This window comes from Atta cephalotes, assembly GCF_000143395.1.
Source record: "Atta cephalotes unplaced genomic scaffold scaffold00002, whole genome shotgun sequence".
Lineage (NCBI taxonomy): Eukaryota > Metazoa > Arthropoda > Insecta > Hymenoptera > Formicidae > Atta > Atta cephalotes.
The window spans coordinates 1,701,080-1,720,011 of NW_012130066.1; positions in this window are offsets into that span (position 1 = coordinate 1,701,080).

Genomic DNA, 18,932 nt, shown 5'->3' on the forward strand with positions numbered 1-18,932 from the left:
GCTGCAATAGATATCTGTAATCCTTGCAAATGTCAGATAGGAAATTTAAGTGAAAAAAACAGAAATAGCTTGTGTCAATCTTCGAGCTGACTGATAGATGGAATCACCAAAGATTATTCGCATTATAATATTCCTGAGATCGCAAGAATGATATCCTCATTTCCGGAACGTTGAACGCCAGCGGAAAAGATCGCGCGCAATAAAGACACGCTATTAACAAACAGATTTGCGCTCTAACGAGTGCTGAACATCCATTGCCGCTAGAATTAGATCATAGCGGATAAGAAACAAAACGACAAGGCATGAAGAATGGCAGATGATCAGCTGATAGTGAGTCTCTCGATCATCCAGGTCAGTAAATCGCATTAATTTCATTGCGATAAGATCAAATCATATTCAAAAGGATAAATAAGCAGTTATATTGTGAAAATCAATACACCTCCATACCGTGACTGGTTCGCGCAATAGACATTTTTCACGCAAAAATGCTGATCTTTAACTTATAATTCACATTAATAACGATTTGCTATTTCACTATCGCGAAAGACGCTCTAGTTAATTTCTTATCCGTGTAAAGATTTCATTATAAAAAACAGTTTCAGTAAAGCGTGAAAAACTAAATAATTTAATGACAGAGAGAAAAACAGAGAGAGAGAGAGAGAAAGAGAGAGAGAGAGGTGGGAGGGAGGGGACAACAACGAATAGAAAATTGAAAGTGTTCACGTAACACAAGCATACAGAAACATAAGCACATAGCTATTTTTATTTTTTTTTTGGATATATGCAAAAAATTCTTTTGCCGGAATATTAATAATTTTTAAAACTTGTTTTTAAGTAACAAAATATTTTATAGAATATCTCGTATTTTTATCCTTTTTCTATTACAGGAAATATTGAAGTAAGTTTGCATTAACAAAAATTCTCTTATTGATATATTATAAATTAAAAAAAGATAAATTTTAATAATCAACTTTACAAATATAAATATATATATATATATATATATATACATTTATAAACAAACATATTAATTTAATTATTTAAATTTATAAAAATTTTAACGCTGAAGAGATCTTAAATGTTCAAAATTATTCAACTTCATATTCGATCCTATCATCTTCAACAATCAATTGATTCGGTAGAAATAGGCCACCTAATATATTAGAATAATCTGTCCACTCATTTTCAGATCTCTTTTGGAGCGTGGCGCATAAATTCGAAAAATGCTCCTATTACCTTTAATCGTCTAATGAGACAATATGGTAAGATAACCGTGCAACACGATTCAACAAGCGTAACGTAACGTAATGATGCAAAAAAAGAGAAACAGGAAGAAGAGCAGTGAGCTCTTCACGAGGAAGTGACTGCAAGTTGTAGCGCAATGAAACAGATACAAGTAATTTATCAGCGGTATCATATCTCGAACCTGAACCGTATGATGCTTCTGTTCGTTTTTGTTTCCAACATCTCATAATATATCTCGAGAAATTTACATTTCTCATACATTACAACAGGATAATTTCTTCGCGCATTAAGTAAAATTCGTTACCGTTATATAATGACGAATGCGGAAATTGATTGTTAATTATTTCGAATAAATTCCGTAATTTTTGTGTCTTTTGTCATTTAAAAAAAATTATAATATCGTAATATTACATTTAAGATACTTATTTAGACAGTCAAAAATGCACATTAAAATGCATTTACAATTAATATTTTGTTAAAAAAAGTTATTAAATTAATGCACGAGCCGGCAAAACTTTATTTAGTTAATAATTAATATTTGGCTAAAAAAATTGAGAGGAGTATAAATCGAAATTATCATCATTTGCTAAAAAGAAATAGAGATATTATGAATATTTTAAATATCACATACTATTTTTATTCATTAATTGCATATCTGTATTTAGATATTTATAAGAAAGAACAAGCAAATTTTTGTTCTATTTATATAATATCTTTTAAATAATTACGTGCAAAATACTTATCATTAAATAATTAACGATAAAAACAAACATTTTAACAAATTCATATGATTGATTAAAAAATCAACAAAGCGTATATAATGATTATCACGAATTATCAATCTTACCTATATCTCAATTAATTTGATGAAGCATCGAATCACTTCAAACGCGATCGCTACACACACACCCGACGGTTTCGCGGAGCGCACGATCGAGAAAATACGCGAAACAGTTTTTCGGTGCACCACCGAATTCGTCCGAATCCGCGCGTTTAGGTTCTCGACGACCACCTATTCGGAAGAAAAAAAAATACCGCCGAAAGAAACTAGAATGAAAGAAAGCGCTTAGAATGAACTAATCTGACCGAATATCGCGATATTCGTAAATTCGCGAAAAGAAGAGGAAGAGACCGGGATGTCGCGAAACCGGACAAAGCGGACTGAAGCGAAGAAGAGTGTCGGAAGACGCGTGTCGACTACCCGGACGATCTTTCGACAATGGTGCACGGCTGACTGGCTGCCCGACAAGTCGTGCTTGCGTACCCAAGTTGGAGAAGGTTGGAGAAGGTTCGTAGCGGGCCGAGGAAGAGGGTACGCTGTACGCGCGTTCTAACCGTGAGGAGGCAAGCCGAACGAAGGTGGAGCGCGCCTGGCCGACGTTCGCGGGCCTTAGGACCCGTTATTCTCGACGGTGCTACGAGATCCGCCCGAGTTGAACAACCTTCGCCCGTCGTTGTTACTGCTCGATACCAACGTGTATGCTAAGCGAAAGGCTCTTTCCATTGCCGACGATCGATGCGCGAAGTGGGTGAACTTGACGTACGGTGCACCTCGCGATACGGTATCTCTCAAATGTCTCCGCAGCGGTCCCGTATCCGGTGGATTGGGAGGAGGGGGGTGAAAGGGCACGAATTCTAATTCAATCTTTTTCCTGTGAAGATTAAGCCTGAGATAGGATAAAGTGGGGGTAATTTGATTGGGGTAATAGGTTAAGAAATTTCGAAATTATAAAAAAGTATTTAAAAAAATGAGTTTAGGTCCAGTTTTTCATTTACTGGTTAACTTGTGGTTAAACTTAATTTGATGTTTTATCCAAGCCAATAGACTTCATTAATGACACCCATTGGGTGTCATCATGAAACCCATTGGATAAAACAAGTTAAGTCTAATTACAAGTTAACCATAAATAAAAAACTGAGCCATAGTGTATTCAAAAAAATACAAAATATATATTGTTCCAATAATTTATGTTTTATTAAATATTCCAAGTGCTCTTAAAGAAACACTTTAAATAAGTAAAAATCCAGTCATATTAAAACATGCGTATTAAAGGACATAAATTTTTAACATTTATTTCGTAATCATTATTTTAATCCAAAATGACACAATATAGAATAATTATAAATAATAATTACGTAATAATAATTATGTCATTATTAATTATGCCTTAAGTATAACAATTACGTAATTTGCACACTGTTTTTTTTAAGTGAAAAAAAATCTTTAATTTGAAAAAAAATCTTTAGAGAATCCCATTTATATAAAAGAGACTGAGAACAATGGCATATTTCGAGCGTAGACGCATTTATGATTCTGAGAACACTCTCTTTGAACAAATCATAAAATCAAGGAGCAGAAGACAAATTGATTTAAATAAATCAGGCATGACGTAATTACATGCGAAACGGCGACATCAAACTAGAGCAGGAAATCGATATTAGTATTGAATCAGGAAGAAAAGTGAATAACCGAACTTTCACGAGTGTGAATGTTGATATCAATATCAATATCTATGTACTGTTATAATATTCATTTTATTGTCATGTGCTATAAATCGCAATGCTCTAGATAGAATTGACGGAATGCATCCATCTTGATTAAAAAATATTTATTGATATTTTCAGTATAATATTAATTAAAACGAAAATAAGGCTCAGTTATCTCGAGACATCATATCGGTTATATGATATTAGATTAACTGTTACATACAGTTTTATTTTTTTAGTTTTCTTTCAAAAACATGTAATTCAATAAAAATGTAATTCTGAATCCTGTAAAATGTGGTAAATTGAAACATCTGTCCGATATCTGTCACGCGAAATGTAAAATAATTTCTGAAATAATGATATGTTTCTCTGCTGTAAAAAAAACAATTGCTATTATTATTTCAGTAATACAGTGATTTTTTATAACTGATTAATGTACTATTATTTGAAGAATTATTTTATACTTCTACTTCTATTATTATGTTTTTAACAGTAAATGTTGTTATCGAGATAATCAAGCCTTAAAATTTTCAAATAGCTGCCAAAAATTATATTTCAAATTTTTACATATAAATTATAAAAGTAAAAAATTTTAATAATAGTTTAATATTGAAAAATATGTAAAAAATAAAGAAAAATAAAGAGCTTTCCTTTTCGTGCATTTAACAAAATCACATATGGAATTACACACATTAGTATCACATACGGAAATTTCTTCTTTTTATCATTACATCATAAATTATTTAAATAAATAATAAGTTTGTGAAAAATTCGAATTAGATGATAAAGCGTTATCAACAAGAACTGAGTCAAATAAATGTTAAGTAATAATATCGAACAACTTTGTTCCAGTTCATATTTTACATTCTGCACACATTCTGACAACATAATGAAGGGTTCGCACTATCGATGATGAGGCGATGCGTGATACTAATTGATAGTTAATTCAGGAAGTAGTTTTTCCTAAAAGCTTAGAATGCGATGTTTCGGCAACAAAGAAGAGCATATTCCAAATGACAGATGCCGAAGTCGAAAAACGATATTTTCAATTTGGATCAGAATCCGAGGAATTAGGAGAAGAACCAACGTGTAAGGAAATATCTCCCGATTGACAAAGACATCGTGGATCTAGTCTAATGACACTAGCAATTTTCAGTCCGTGCCAGTGATCCACTTATCGCGTCGTAACGCATAATTAGATGATTCCTGATGTTCGCGAAAAAACATTTGTTTCCGTCTTGTCACGCGGACTGCAACTTTGAAATCACTCTGGAATAACTCTACAAAAAATTTACGTAACGTTCATGGCACTCGTTCATAATCATAGGTTTTTTTTCTTTATAACAACGGCAAAAATGCGGACGCGTTATCTCAACCAATAAGGATATGCTGAATTACGAGTTAAGTGGTTCAACCACCATCTGCGCTCTTGAAGTAGAATAATAAGCAGAGAAAGGACAAGTCATGGCATTTAGTAGCAAAAGAGCCGCTCGTAAATCTTCTCATTTTTTCACTTACTTCTAACATACTCATATGATTATAATTCCGAAAGTAATTTTAATAGGAAAATGTTCATTCAATGCTTTGCGATTCTGCTTGTCATCTTCTTGTGCGGAGGTAACATAAAATATTTATTCTAACTTCTAAACTTAAATTTATCTAACTTAATTTCTTATTTAAATTTCTTATTTTTTTAATTTATCTAACTTTAATTAAAATTAAATTTATTTTTTATTTTAAATTAATCTAATTTTAAATTAATCTAAATTAATTTTCTTCAAAAAATTAAGTTAGATAAATTAAAAATAAGAAATTAAATTAGAAAAATTAAAAATAAGAAATTGCTTTAACAATTTTATCATAAATAAGATCATTTTTTAAAACAACTCATTCACGAAATTTCTCGAAATGCTTATATGCTCGTCACATCAAAGCAATTTATACAAAATCTATACATATTCTTCTTTCCTTAATAAACAAAAACACTGAAATATATTGAAGTCCGTTGAAAATGTCAGGTTTAAAAGCCCGAAAAAAAACAATCGCAAACCAGACCCGGAAGGTACGTAATACGAACGCGTCGGTCGGTTGTCCCAGAATCATCCTCCGCCGCCTCGACTCTTATGTGGGACATAGCGGCACTTCTTGCGGGCTTAGATACCTTCGCCGACTGACAGCAAGTGTAGTCGCATCGACGTCATCGCCGAGGAACCATTTCTCAATTAATTTCTACGCAAAGCGCACTTATAGGACCTAGATCAGTACTTAGCTGAACGTTCCTCGGGATGGGAATCACGGTCGAATGACCTGTCGACGGTAGCGTATGCTAATATGAATTGCAAATAGCGAGCAGTTTAATTCATCGCTCGGGCGCTTGATAAATGAGATAATAGCCTTCGATATACAACAGATCGTTAGAGGGCTGGCGAGGCGTGAAGAACAGTGAGATAATAATATAGTAATTAGATTTATAATAAAATGATTTATAATAAAATTCATATTGCCTTTAGATTTCTCTTCTTTTTTTTTCACGTAACTCTATATATTCTCTTATTAAACTAATGATTGCATTATTGTAGAATAAACAATTAATCACAATTGAAAGCAAACTTTGAATGCATGTATGAACATTGATATATTGGCAATTTCCGATAACTTCCTTGAAGAACAAATGGAAGCAGATTATTCTTTTCGCTTTCTTTTCTCTTAATGTTTTAAGTTTAATCTATAACGTGCGATTTGTTTCCTTTTTGTCTAGAGATATAAATGACGGAAAAATACTAGAATTTTAGGATAAAAAACTCGGAAATTAATGGTTTTTTTTTTCGGCTTTGACAGTTTTTTACTCGGATATTTTTTTTAGGTCATTTAGGTCTGTCGCAGTGCTTGAAATCTCTCAAAATTTTTGCACTTAAAGTGATATGATTATAAAAAAATTCGAATGTTGAAAAAAAGAAAGCACAGAGATGCTGAATGCAAAGAGTGCAAGCAAACAGATCTATTAACAATTCATCAAGAATTGCGTCAGTCAATAATACATATATTTCCGCTTCAATATAAAATTATAAAGACAAAAGTATTAAAATGCATCGAAATAACAAGAAAAATGAATTCTATTTCTTCTTCTACATATTTAACATAAATTCTATATTTTTTTATTAATTTTATGTAATTTGGTCAAAAATACCATTTTTTACAATAAGAAAGTAATTTTTTATTTGATACTTTTCTCCGAAGTTAAAAATATCATTTTTTTACTTTATCTTTATATTTTTGCCTCTTCTAGTTTTTTCGTTTTTTGTCACTTGAGATAAAAATTGACAAATTTCGGAAGAGACAAAAAATACGTAAAAAAAAACATAATTGTCAATAAAATGGTCAAAAAAAAAACATAATTGTCAATAAAATGGTCGAATGAAGGAAAGACATAAGGTAATAAGCAAGAAATAGGAAAGAAAGAACACTTCGTAGATTAGGCTTTAGAGATACTACATTATCCAATACTACATTATCAAAATCATCATCCTTATGTTTCCTTCATCGATATAATCTTAGAGAAATTGCTTTAAACTTTCGAGTAATTTTCACCGAAGATTGCATTGATGAAGCGTCATATTCTCACATTCATAATTGAGATGTCGGATGGACTTATATAAAAACAATGAATTATAGTAACGAATTATAGCGTGATCGTATTTTGTTTTACATTCGTCACGCTGCCAACACATAAAATTGTCCGCAACGCTTTAATGATAAATTCTACAGATTTGTGGTCGCTGCATTTGCAAAATAAAATTTATTTTCTTTGTTCTATAATGAAAAAATAAATAGTATATATAATTTATTTTATTATCAGTATCCTCTTTCAAATTTATATGTTCCATGAAAAGCAAAACTGCGTGATTTTAATATAAATAAATGTAAATAAAAAATTTAATATAAAAAAATTTAATATAAAAAAATTAATCACAAAAATTATGAGAAATCTCTCGATTTATTAGAACTTTGTATATACTCTTATTTCTTTTAAAACATAAAAATTTGACATAAACAAAAAATATTGATAAAAAATTAACATATAATATTTTTCAAACAAAATATTCTCTCAATCTAAAAAAATATAATAAAATGAAATTTTTCAAATAAATCGGTAAATTTATTATATAAAGAACGCCAAATATTTTGTAGCGATAACAAATCAGCTAGTATATGGCCTTCTTCGTGGCAAATAGCGGACTGTTCTATACAAGGTCATGGTGCTGCATTCGAAGTTCAAGTCAATACGTATGGCGGCGTTCGCTGTGTTGTATCGTGTTATCCTTTCAAAAGAAGGGATGTTGAATAGCGTTAACAGATATAAAGCGATCGTCTATAAAGAGATTCCAGGCTTGACTCGCTCTTTTTCAGTCCTGTTATTTCACTACATATATAGTGAATAAACAGGAAGAAATTTTTATAAAAAATTTATTTATTTATAAAAATAAATATTAATTAGCATTTTATACAATAAATATATTTTGTCCTAATATACAAAAGAACTTCACAAAAATAACTGTGTTCATGATAAGTTAAATTTTTCGACTGTATGAATACTTTTGTGCGTTTAAATAATAAATAAGTAATATATAATTTTTCATTTTCATTGATTTTTAAGATAACACATTTTAATTATTACATATTCTCTTTTAAATAAATTAATTTTAAGAAATATAGCCTATTTTATTTTTTGTTAATAAATGTTAAAATATGTTTTCAATATTATTGCTAATTATTGTTTACTTTTTAAAAATATTTTCTTTTTACAATATATTTTTCTTGTATAAATACTTTTCTTGTATAAATACTTTTTGCATTCGCTGCAATAGAAATTTTGAAAAAAGAAATTTATTTATATTTAATGCAAAAAAAATGAGAATCACAATTTAAAGAAAATTGAGATAATAATATCATCTCAAATCCCGTAATGTATTGTGTCCTAATAGGGACGAAATTTCTCAATAAAGAAGAATAGAAAGAGAGCATTAATAGAAAAGAAATCTCTTACAGAGGATGAAAATTTCATTCTTTATAAGGGATTTCTTTTTTGCTAATTTTCTTCTCTCTAATAAAAATTTCATCCTTTATACAATCAACAATTACCATTCTGTGCAATTAATTAAAACCCATGATTAATAATCCAATCATGAAACAAAAAACGACTAATTTATCGAAATAAATATTTCATGCAATGCAATTTATTTGCTATTTTAAAAAAGAAATGAAATACAATAAAAATTATAGAATTTAATTATATTTTATTTATGATTTTTAATCAAATAATTTAAATATAATAAGTGAAAAATGTAATGCATTTATCTTTATTATTTATTAACAAATATATATTATGTATATGTACTTTGCGGTATTTATAAGTCTGAAATGTGTTACGCGTGAATTTCGATATTTGTTTCCAGACGATTTATCGCATCTTAATTAGCCGTTAACTCGAATTTATTTGCATCGTATCGGAGTATCAGAGTAGAGATATTATTTTTAAATTTTTCACTTATTAACAGAACACCGAGGATGCGGAACGGATTTGCGCCGAGTCGGGAAGCATCGCGATGCATTTAATTATCAAGTACTAGCATAATTAAGTCTGTATTTTAATATCTGTCAGCCGTGTAACATACAATCGGTATTTATCATCAGTAATATGTTAAAACTTCTCATCGTCCTAGATTTTGTATTGCTGCACTTTACGAGATATCGAGGGGATTATAGTATTCATACTTTGATGCAATCATATTTTTTCAACATTATTCTGTCACGATGCACATCGCGTGTGAGTAAGGACGGAAATGCCACGTATGAAGTACCGTGTGATTATCGTCTTCTAATGATTAGTACGTGCGATCATTAACCGTGTTTTCGTGTGTGGCTATTGTGTGAGTGCTATAAATAAAGAAGCAACAAAGGAGAGAAAGAAGAAAAATCTCAGAAAATATCGAGCGATTATGGAGCAATAATAAAGTAAATAATTTAACTTATTATTGGGTTGTTCAAAAAGTCATTGCGTTTTTTCCAATAGATGACGTTATCCATGTTTTATTTGTATGCGAGCATGACATGAATGTCAAATGTTTACGCGTGTTTTGTTGACACTCAACCTAAAAACCAAAAAAAAGTTGACGCGATTAGGTCGAGTTTTGTGCTTGCAATTGTGGTTCGAACATGGAAAATTTTGAAGAGTATATTCTCCATATTCTGTTTTATTACTTCAAAAAAGGGAAGAAAGCAACTGAAGCAAGGGAAAAGTTGCGTCGAGTTTACGGCAGAAATGTCGTCAAAGAACGCCAGTGCCAGAACTGGTTCGCTCGATGGTGGTTCCGTGATGGTGATTTCTCAGTCAAAGACGCTCATCGCTCCGGTATGCCTTCCAAGATTGACGACGATGAAATGAAAGCATTGGTGCAAGCAAATAAGCATTCAACGGGAGCTTGTTACCGCTCTAAAAGTATCCGTTGGAAGTGTTCATGGTCATTTGAAATCGCTAGGCTTCGTAAAGAAGCTCGATGTTTGGGTACCGCATGAGTTGAAAGAAATTCATCTGACGAATCGCATGAGCGTCTGCGATCAACTCATCAAACGCGAAGAAAACGATCCGTTCTTGAAGCGTATGATCACGGGCGACGAAAAATGAATTGTTTACAATAATGTCAGCCGAAAAAGAAGTTGGAATAGGCGAGGTGAAGCACTGGAAAGGCAAGCAAAGGTGGAGATCCACCAAAAGAAGGTAATGCTGTCAATGTGGTGGGAATTGGAAGGGACCAGTCTTCTATGAGCTACTTCCAAAGAACAAAACGATTAATTCCGATGTCTACTGTGAGCAGCTGCAGAAATTAAGTGATGCCATCGCACAGAAACGTCCCGAGCTAATCAATCGTGTGTCAAGGATGTGGTGTTTCACCACGATAATGCGATATCACACACAAGTTTGGTCACTCGACAAAAATTGTTGCAACATGGTTGGGATGTGTTATCACATCCATCGTCCAGACCTTGCACCATCAGACTTTTATCTTTTTCGTTCCTTGCAAAACTCCTTGAATGGTAAAACGTTTGCTTCTGAAGACCTCATCAAAGCACCTAGACAAGTTTCTCGCAGAGAAAGATGGAAAGTTTTATGAACGTGATATTATGAAGTTGCCTGAAGTTGGAGATGGCAGAAGGTCATTGAACAAAACGGCCAATATATTATTGATTAATATTACGTATATTAAATAAACATATCTGAAAATCAAATGAAAAAAACGCAATGACTTTTTGACCCCAATACTTTTGTTTTTTGCCTGTGCATGATTAAATTAATTAATTTATATATTTCCACTTATTGAAACAATTTATATAAGATTTAGAAAAAATAATTTTTATGTACGAAGAATTTCTAGGACTGTATATGTGAACACACAACAAGAAAGGAAATAGTAAATTGTTAAGCAATTTAATTTGTGATATTACTACTATAGTTCAATCGATTTACGTTCCAAGACCAAAAAATTAATTCATGCAATTTAAAAGACTACATAAGTAGTATATAAATTCACAAAATTATTTAAACACTTAAAATCCAACTTATAAATTTTGTATGTATTGCTTTGAAATAAATATACAGATCAATTTGCAAATGTTTTAAGCATAAATTATAGACATTCATTAATATATTACACATGTAATAAACATGTATACAAAGTTCACATGTACAAAATACAGTTATTATATCAATATATTACTACTTTAATCCTTTATCGGCATTTTATTTGATAAAGATCTGTTATCTCAAGCAGCAACGGAATTATACAATTCTAATTATATATTATTATTACAAGCATTAATTACAAAACATATAAATCATTTGAAGTAATTGTTGCGTAATTAATCTTGACACGGTGTTATAATCAACGATCGCTGAAAATTATCGTCTTATCGTAATACTCATATCATCTCGTTGATTGTCGATCTAATAAAGGGTTGCTCGTCCTGGGTGAGCGAAAAAGAAATAAAAAGGATCAAACGTGGCATCATTTATTTCAGAAGATTGCACCATCGGAATTTCTGATTAAGCATTAATTCGTGGGACGTGTAGATCGCAGATACAAAGCGCAGACGCGCAGCAAGATAAGATAGAAGCACATCGGAATCATCGAGTATCGGTATTTGAGCAGAAGCGATAATTGGCACCTCGACACTCTCGACTACTGCGATTACTATTGTGTGCATATACACACACATAACTGAGAAATTCTTATCAGAGAGTCCCCAAGTATATCGAAGTATTTCTATGACAGCGAGAAAGACCAGAAGCGAGTGTTTGACAATATTGGATGCTTTCTACTTAGTGACACAAGTCAATACAAACTTAATTTTATCTTTCTTGATATATTCAATGAGTAACAAAAAATACATTTGTGTCAATTTAATGCTATTAAATGAAAAACATCCTATAATTCATGAAAAGTATTGGTGTAATCCTGTTTATTCACCACTACTTCAGACTGCGACAAAAAGAAAAAATTCTTGAAAAATATATATTAATATATGGAAATATGTTTCAATAAAAACAAAACTTACAATCGATAAAGTAAAAATACAACGAAAATATTCTTTTTTTGTTAATTAATAAATAACTTTTATTAATAAATAATTAATAAATATAACTGAAAATAATTATGCATAATCAAAACAAAATAAGTGTATCAGGCTGCTCCTCGTCTTGATGAAGTGAACTGTAAAGTTCATCTTGGCATTTCAAGAATGGATCTGGAAGAAACCCGCGAAACGCATAATCTTTATACAGAAAGGACCCGTGGAATATTAACCCTCAAGAATATTAACAAAATAAGTTATGTTCACAACTGACAATTAACTAATAATATATAGAAATGAATATAATTTATCTCTATACATTTTTTTATTTCTCCTCCCCCCCTCCCCCATAACAAAAAGATAATTTTCGGTATATATTTTTACATTAATTTTCGATATATTAATATTTATATTAATATATCGAAATATATATAATATTTTGAAATGAATCTATTTTGTCGATTGCAAAAATATTTAAATATTTAAAAATATTTAAATATAATTTATAAGAATTTTACATGTTTTCTCTTCTAATGTCACAATCTAAGACAGTAATTACGAATAAAGGAGTCTTAATTGCTCCAATAAATCTAACTAATTGCTATGTGCATTACAAGCACTTTGAAATAAAGATTAGATTATACTGACAAGATATAGATTAATATTGATTAATAATATGTCAATAACAGCAAGCTATATTTTATAAGCTTTGTGTGTGTGCATTCTAATATATGTAATAAAAAGTGATGAATATCTATAATTCACAGTTAAACAAACGCGGCTAGCAATCTTTACTTATTAAATGATAATTTTGAGAGTATTTCAACGCACTCATTTAACTATCAATAAAATATATTATAAATACATCTATAATAGACTGACGATAAGAATAAAAAATAAAATTTATCGCCAGCCATTAAGCCTAAAGCGCATAGTCGAGAAAGTGATTGTTAATTATCATCAAGTTATTCAAATGGCTTGTTTGTAAACAGTCAGTACGCAATCATCTAACAGTGACTTCCTTCATGAAATTCAAATCAAACGATCCACTTCGTTTCCTCTAACGGACTGTTGAATTCTTAATCTTTACGCTTTTAAGTGCTTCATTCTCTCACTGTTGAAGTTTATGCTACATCATCAACTCATTTCTCATGTAAGATATAACTGCATGTAAAGACGTAGTATTGTCGATTATTCAAAAGTATTTTGTGTTTGATCTTACAAGTAGATCTTAGAAGTAATATATAAGAAGTAATATATAAGATATAGATAATTTAAGATAATTACATCAAGTTTAGATCATTAAAATGCAATAAAATAAAAAAATCTTATCTTTTTTATTCTTATCTAAATGAATATTGCATTAATGTCATATTCATTATCGAAATCGCGAATACAAAATAAAAATACACGAAATTTGAAATACATCTCAATGAAACATTTTGCATTAAAAGAAATATTCAACCAAATTATAAATTTGGTTGGATGTTTCTTTTAAGGTACAAGACTTGATTGTAACTGTGTTTCTTTATATAAATTGCAGAAAAATTATAAGCCACAGAGAAGAAAATAGAATATATTTTCAAAATCAACATATAACAATTAAAAAAATAATTAACTTTAAAAAGACAAAAATCCAATTTAAAAAACATCAAAAATACATTTGATTCATACAATATTTTTTAACTTAATTTTTATATTAATTATAATTAACTTACCTCTTTAATGTATTGCGAGTTAAATCATTAATTTTCACAATTGGCTTTTGCTGGCAGTTTTTTTCTGTTTAGTAAAGTTGGAAATGCAAAAAAATTCCTGTAACTTCATATCCCAGTTCCTTTCGCAGTCCGCGATGAGGTAAATTGATAATGAGTCAGTAGGCGGGAAAACGATCTCACTATGATACTGCTGATAGCTATTTCTCGCATTTTAATGGGACATTTATATAGCCAGCAAATTTGTAAAGCGAGACGTCCGATCTGAAAGGTAAGCCTGGCATGAAATATCAAATTAAAAGCGCTAATGCATGACGAAAATGTTGGAAAATGATCATTTTTCGACTAACAATAAGATATTTGCAATTCTCATGAGATAAATTATTACAATTGGTTTTAAAGTTAATTAGCTTGCTTTTCTTCACGTAAATATTACATAATTGTATGTATAATAAAATATTGTGATCGCGCAATAAATGTCTTTGAGAAATATAAGACATTAAGTACTTTAATTAATTAGTGATTAATTATTTATTTTAAATATTAAAAGCATTGTTGTTATACACAGAAACATATCATTTTATTGCTAAAAAAAGTGATTATTAATGTACTTTCTTTATTATTTTAAGTAACGATTATCTTTAACAAAAATATTGTTTATAATAATTTTAAAATATGTTTATGTTAAATTTTAGAAAAATTGATTAATATATTTAAAATAAAAATTTATTTTCTTTTGAAGAATATTTAATAAAATTGATCGAAGAAATGACTTTATATAAAGCAAATTAAATTTGTTTTAATTTAGTAATCTTGATTAAAGTATATTAAACTTATTAGGATTTTCAGAATATATTTTGGATAAATTTGATTGCTTATGATAAATTTATGATAAATTTGCAAATATATGAAGTTTTGAAATATTTGAAATATTTGAAACAAGTAATTATTATTTATGTATAGTATGTATTTTTCTATGTGTAACGCTTTTAATATTCAAAATAAGTAATTAATTACTAACCAATTTAATATTTCTAAAAGTATTAAATTTCTCTATGAAAGATAAAAAGTTATATATATGTGACGCTTTGTTACACTATTATATTACATTTTATTATATTACATTTTATAATCTTTCTTAACTTAAGATGAATATTTTGCAAAAAATAAAAGTATTGATAAATAATAAAAATAATAATGATAGATACAGAAAATTCAATAATCTTAGCAAAATTAAATTAAAAAGGACCTTCGTATTTGATAAGTATCTATTTGTTCAATCTATTGCTATATTATTATTATGGTTGTAATAGTGATGTAGATATTTAAAGATCACATTCAAAGACTCCATATTCCATTGCTAAAATTTCTGAATATCATAGGCTGTAATCCTGTCAATTATGGTACCAATTTTTGCAAATACAAAATACCTTGAAATTTTTGATTTTTACAGCTTGTTTCTCGTTCGGTCGATCTGGAACGCCTCCAGTTTCAAGTAAAATCCCGTTCCTCCCAATAAGATCCAATCTCCTTCGTCCATTTAAACGTTATTCAGATGCACGGAGTGGCGCATTAACGTCAGGCTGATTTATCGTTGCTTCAGCACGAAACCGTGCTATGTCCATCAACACTTCATCTAATAGTCCTTCTTGAATGACCGGTGTAAATACACAAGAACTTAATACCCACGACAAACCGCTTCTCCACACCTGCCCACAGGTGTCCCAATAGATTTCACCATAACGCGCAGTAGTTCTCATCCGGGGAAAATTAGAATCATTCGACGATTATGCACGCCGTAAATTCATCGTACGTACCTCGTTCTAACCCGTTTTTCTTTTACCGCACGCAGCCGATGTTTCCGGCGCGTTGAATGGAAATTTCAACGTCATTCGTGCAATTTTCTTCAAGCCGCAGTTAATCTGTGCAAGTACTTCGGGTTGATTGCAACGACCAAGATCTTAATATTGAGCTACCGCTTTGCCGGATAATCACTCTATCAAGTGACGGCAGTTGCGGAACATGTTTGCGCCGATCTCAATTTTATTTTTACTGCATCATGTAATGTAGAACAATGTGCTCCATAGGACTCGAAGTAATTTAAAATCCTTTGTCCCTTTAAGTTTTATTTCTACTTCTTTCTTCCTTGATCTTTATTATCTCTCTTCCTCTCTATCGATTCTCGATTGCATTTTCAAAGAACAGCAGTCTCGAATCTTTTCGCCGATTTCCCTCGTATAGTTCCTCCCGCCAGAAATTCTCTTCGTGCGATCGTAATTGGATGCAAATTGCAACGTTCCGCCAATTTTAAGTAACGCCGACCTACTGCACCAAGATTAAAATATATACGATCGAAATATACGATAAGAGAATAAAGCCTTGAAATTCCCTCGGCGTTATACAATATCAACGGTTGCTGGAGCAATTATTATAACTGTTGTTGCGCCTTTGTCGTTTCACACGACTGGCATCGCGTAGCTCTGCTCCGTGTGAGGTCATCCGTTCCGTAAGTATATTCCCAGTCTTCTTCAAAGAACGGAAATCCACCCGCGCTGATGTATCTGGCCTGGCCTTTCATCAAAGTCATTAGCCGCGGGCCGTGTTTCGTCGTGATCCGCCGTGTTTCGCCGTGCTCTTTTTCATCCACTTCGCCCTTTTCAATCCGCTTTCGCCGCGGCGTTTCTTGCTCTTGTCGTGCACGCTTCAGTTCATCACGTTTATGACAGCACTTCCGGCCAGGAGATCCGCGCCGGTCGCTCCAATTTTCCGTAGTAAATGCAAATTTCGCAGATGCGCATTACGCAAATCGAGATCTATAAATCGTGGAACGAATGGACGTTTTTCGCGGAATGTGATGTCCCGTATTCTTTTCACGATCCGTAAAACGTATTTCCAAGAGAGAGATTCCTTCTTTCCGTACCAACGATTTGTAACTCTACCTTATCGGTATCCTCAATATACGATTATCCTCGATATCCGTACGACTTTCTCCATAGATATCTTCGGGCATCTCTTAATTTACATCGCGATTCGCGGGACCAATAATGTATTCCCGTGTCTAACGCACTTTATTAACGCGTCTAGAACGCTTTATTAGGATAACGGAAATAGCTTCGGGCGCGATTTACCTGTTATTATATTCTCTCTCTCGACTTGTGCGGCACGCGCCGCTAAATTGCCAGTTAGCTTGTTGTGGATTCTTCGGGTCTCGTTCAAAGCGACATTACAACGTTCGTTTTTGTTCCTCGTTGAATCTGGGACCTTAGACAATCTGACAAAGACAAACGACTTCCTGTCTTCTTTTTCCTCGATCTCTATCTCTCTCCCTCTCTATCAATTCTGTTATATTTCCGCAGAATAAAAACAGCACAATGTTTTTCGAACTCTTGAAATTCTTCCTCTAAACCGAGCGTAGCGATCGAATCGTTATGAGTACGTTCTTCAATCCTTTCGGTTAAAAAAGAGATTTCCTCTTAAGATTAGCCTTGGCATCCGTTTTATTATTCTACGATAAGAAATCGAAGCAACGATTATGTTTCACGACTTGTCGTAAACACGATCTACAAAAGCACTTATCGAAGCAGAACCACTTCGGTCAGGATAATGTCTTCGATACCGCGAAGATTGCCTCCTGTTCGTACTCTCTTGCCGCATGTGTCGTTTATGCCGTAAACTGTGTTAAATCCACCGTCAACATTCTTGGCATATACTTTACGAGTTTGCTCAAGACAATTTCTCCAGCTCTCTGACTCTCTTTCTCCCTTTCTCTTTCTCTTTTTTTCACTCATGCATTTATATTGGATACGGACATTTATCGCGTTCACAACGTCGATAACGTTCTCGATTTTCCTCTTCCTCCCGAGATATCAGATCGATCAGTTCCCGTTCGTAATTTCACGTGTGGCTTTCAATTACTAGATAATAATTCGAATCCCATGCGATCGATACCCGATACTCCTTCGCCTCCCTCGCGTTTCTGATCTCCTATCGCGGTATGGTTTACTTCGCCCTTTCTCCTTGCTCTTTACCGGGTTATCCGTCGCCGCAACGCGACGGATATATATCATTTATCTTTTATTAAAAGGTTGTGCCTTCAAACGCGCCGCACGTTTTGACCTCCGACTTCCCCGTCACGAATCCTGTTTGCAGCATTTCACTTCATCACGGTGATCAAGTATCACAATTTGTCCCTCCGACAAGCAGACATCTCTTCTTCTCATTGTCCTGTCACTACAGTTGCATCGTCAACATGACGGAGTGTCATCAACGTAGTTACTCTTCCGCGTTTCTGCGTTCATTCATACCTCGTCACGAATATGTTGCTTGCCCCTTTAACCCGCGTCTCTCGCTTTTCCAAGGCTTCAATTGAAGACTTGCCGCTTGAATCTTATGCTTAACGGCCGCTTTGAGACTTCACGATTTAACCCTCGGCTTCGCGGTTTCACGTTGTGCTTCCGTTAGTCGCAGTCAGCAGTTCTCTCGACAATTTACACGTACCATTTACGTGCGGTTAAAGTTACCATCATAATTCACATGATAGAAGAAACGGTGTAAGAGTATCATAAGATTGAACAATCACTCACTTTTTAGAATTCTCTGACATCCTTACGATCATGCCTTGTTCTTCTAAACTGAGCATGACTAAGACCAAAGAATCGATGATGTAATTGCACTCGCGTACTGTGTTTTTATTTCGCCGGTTCAAGTATTGGCATTCAGTTCGCAAACTGTACGGAGCCTCTTGCCTTTGCAACTATTCGACGAACATCAGAGTACTACCGAGACGAGCTGGAAGATAGCTCTCTTTTGTGATGTAGACAGTCTTAATTATGAGAACGCAGCTCCCTTTTGCCTACATCA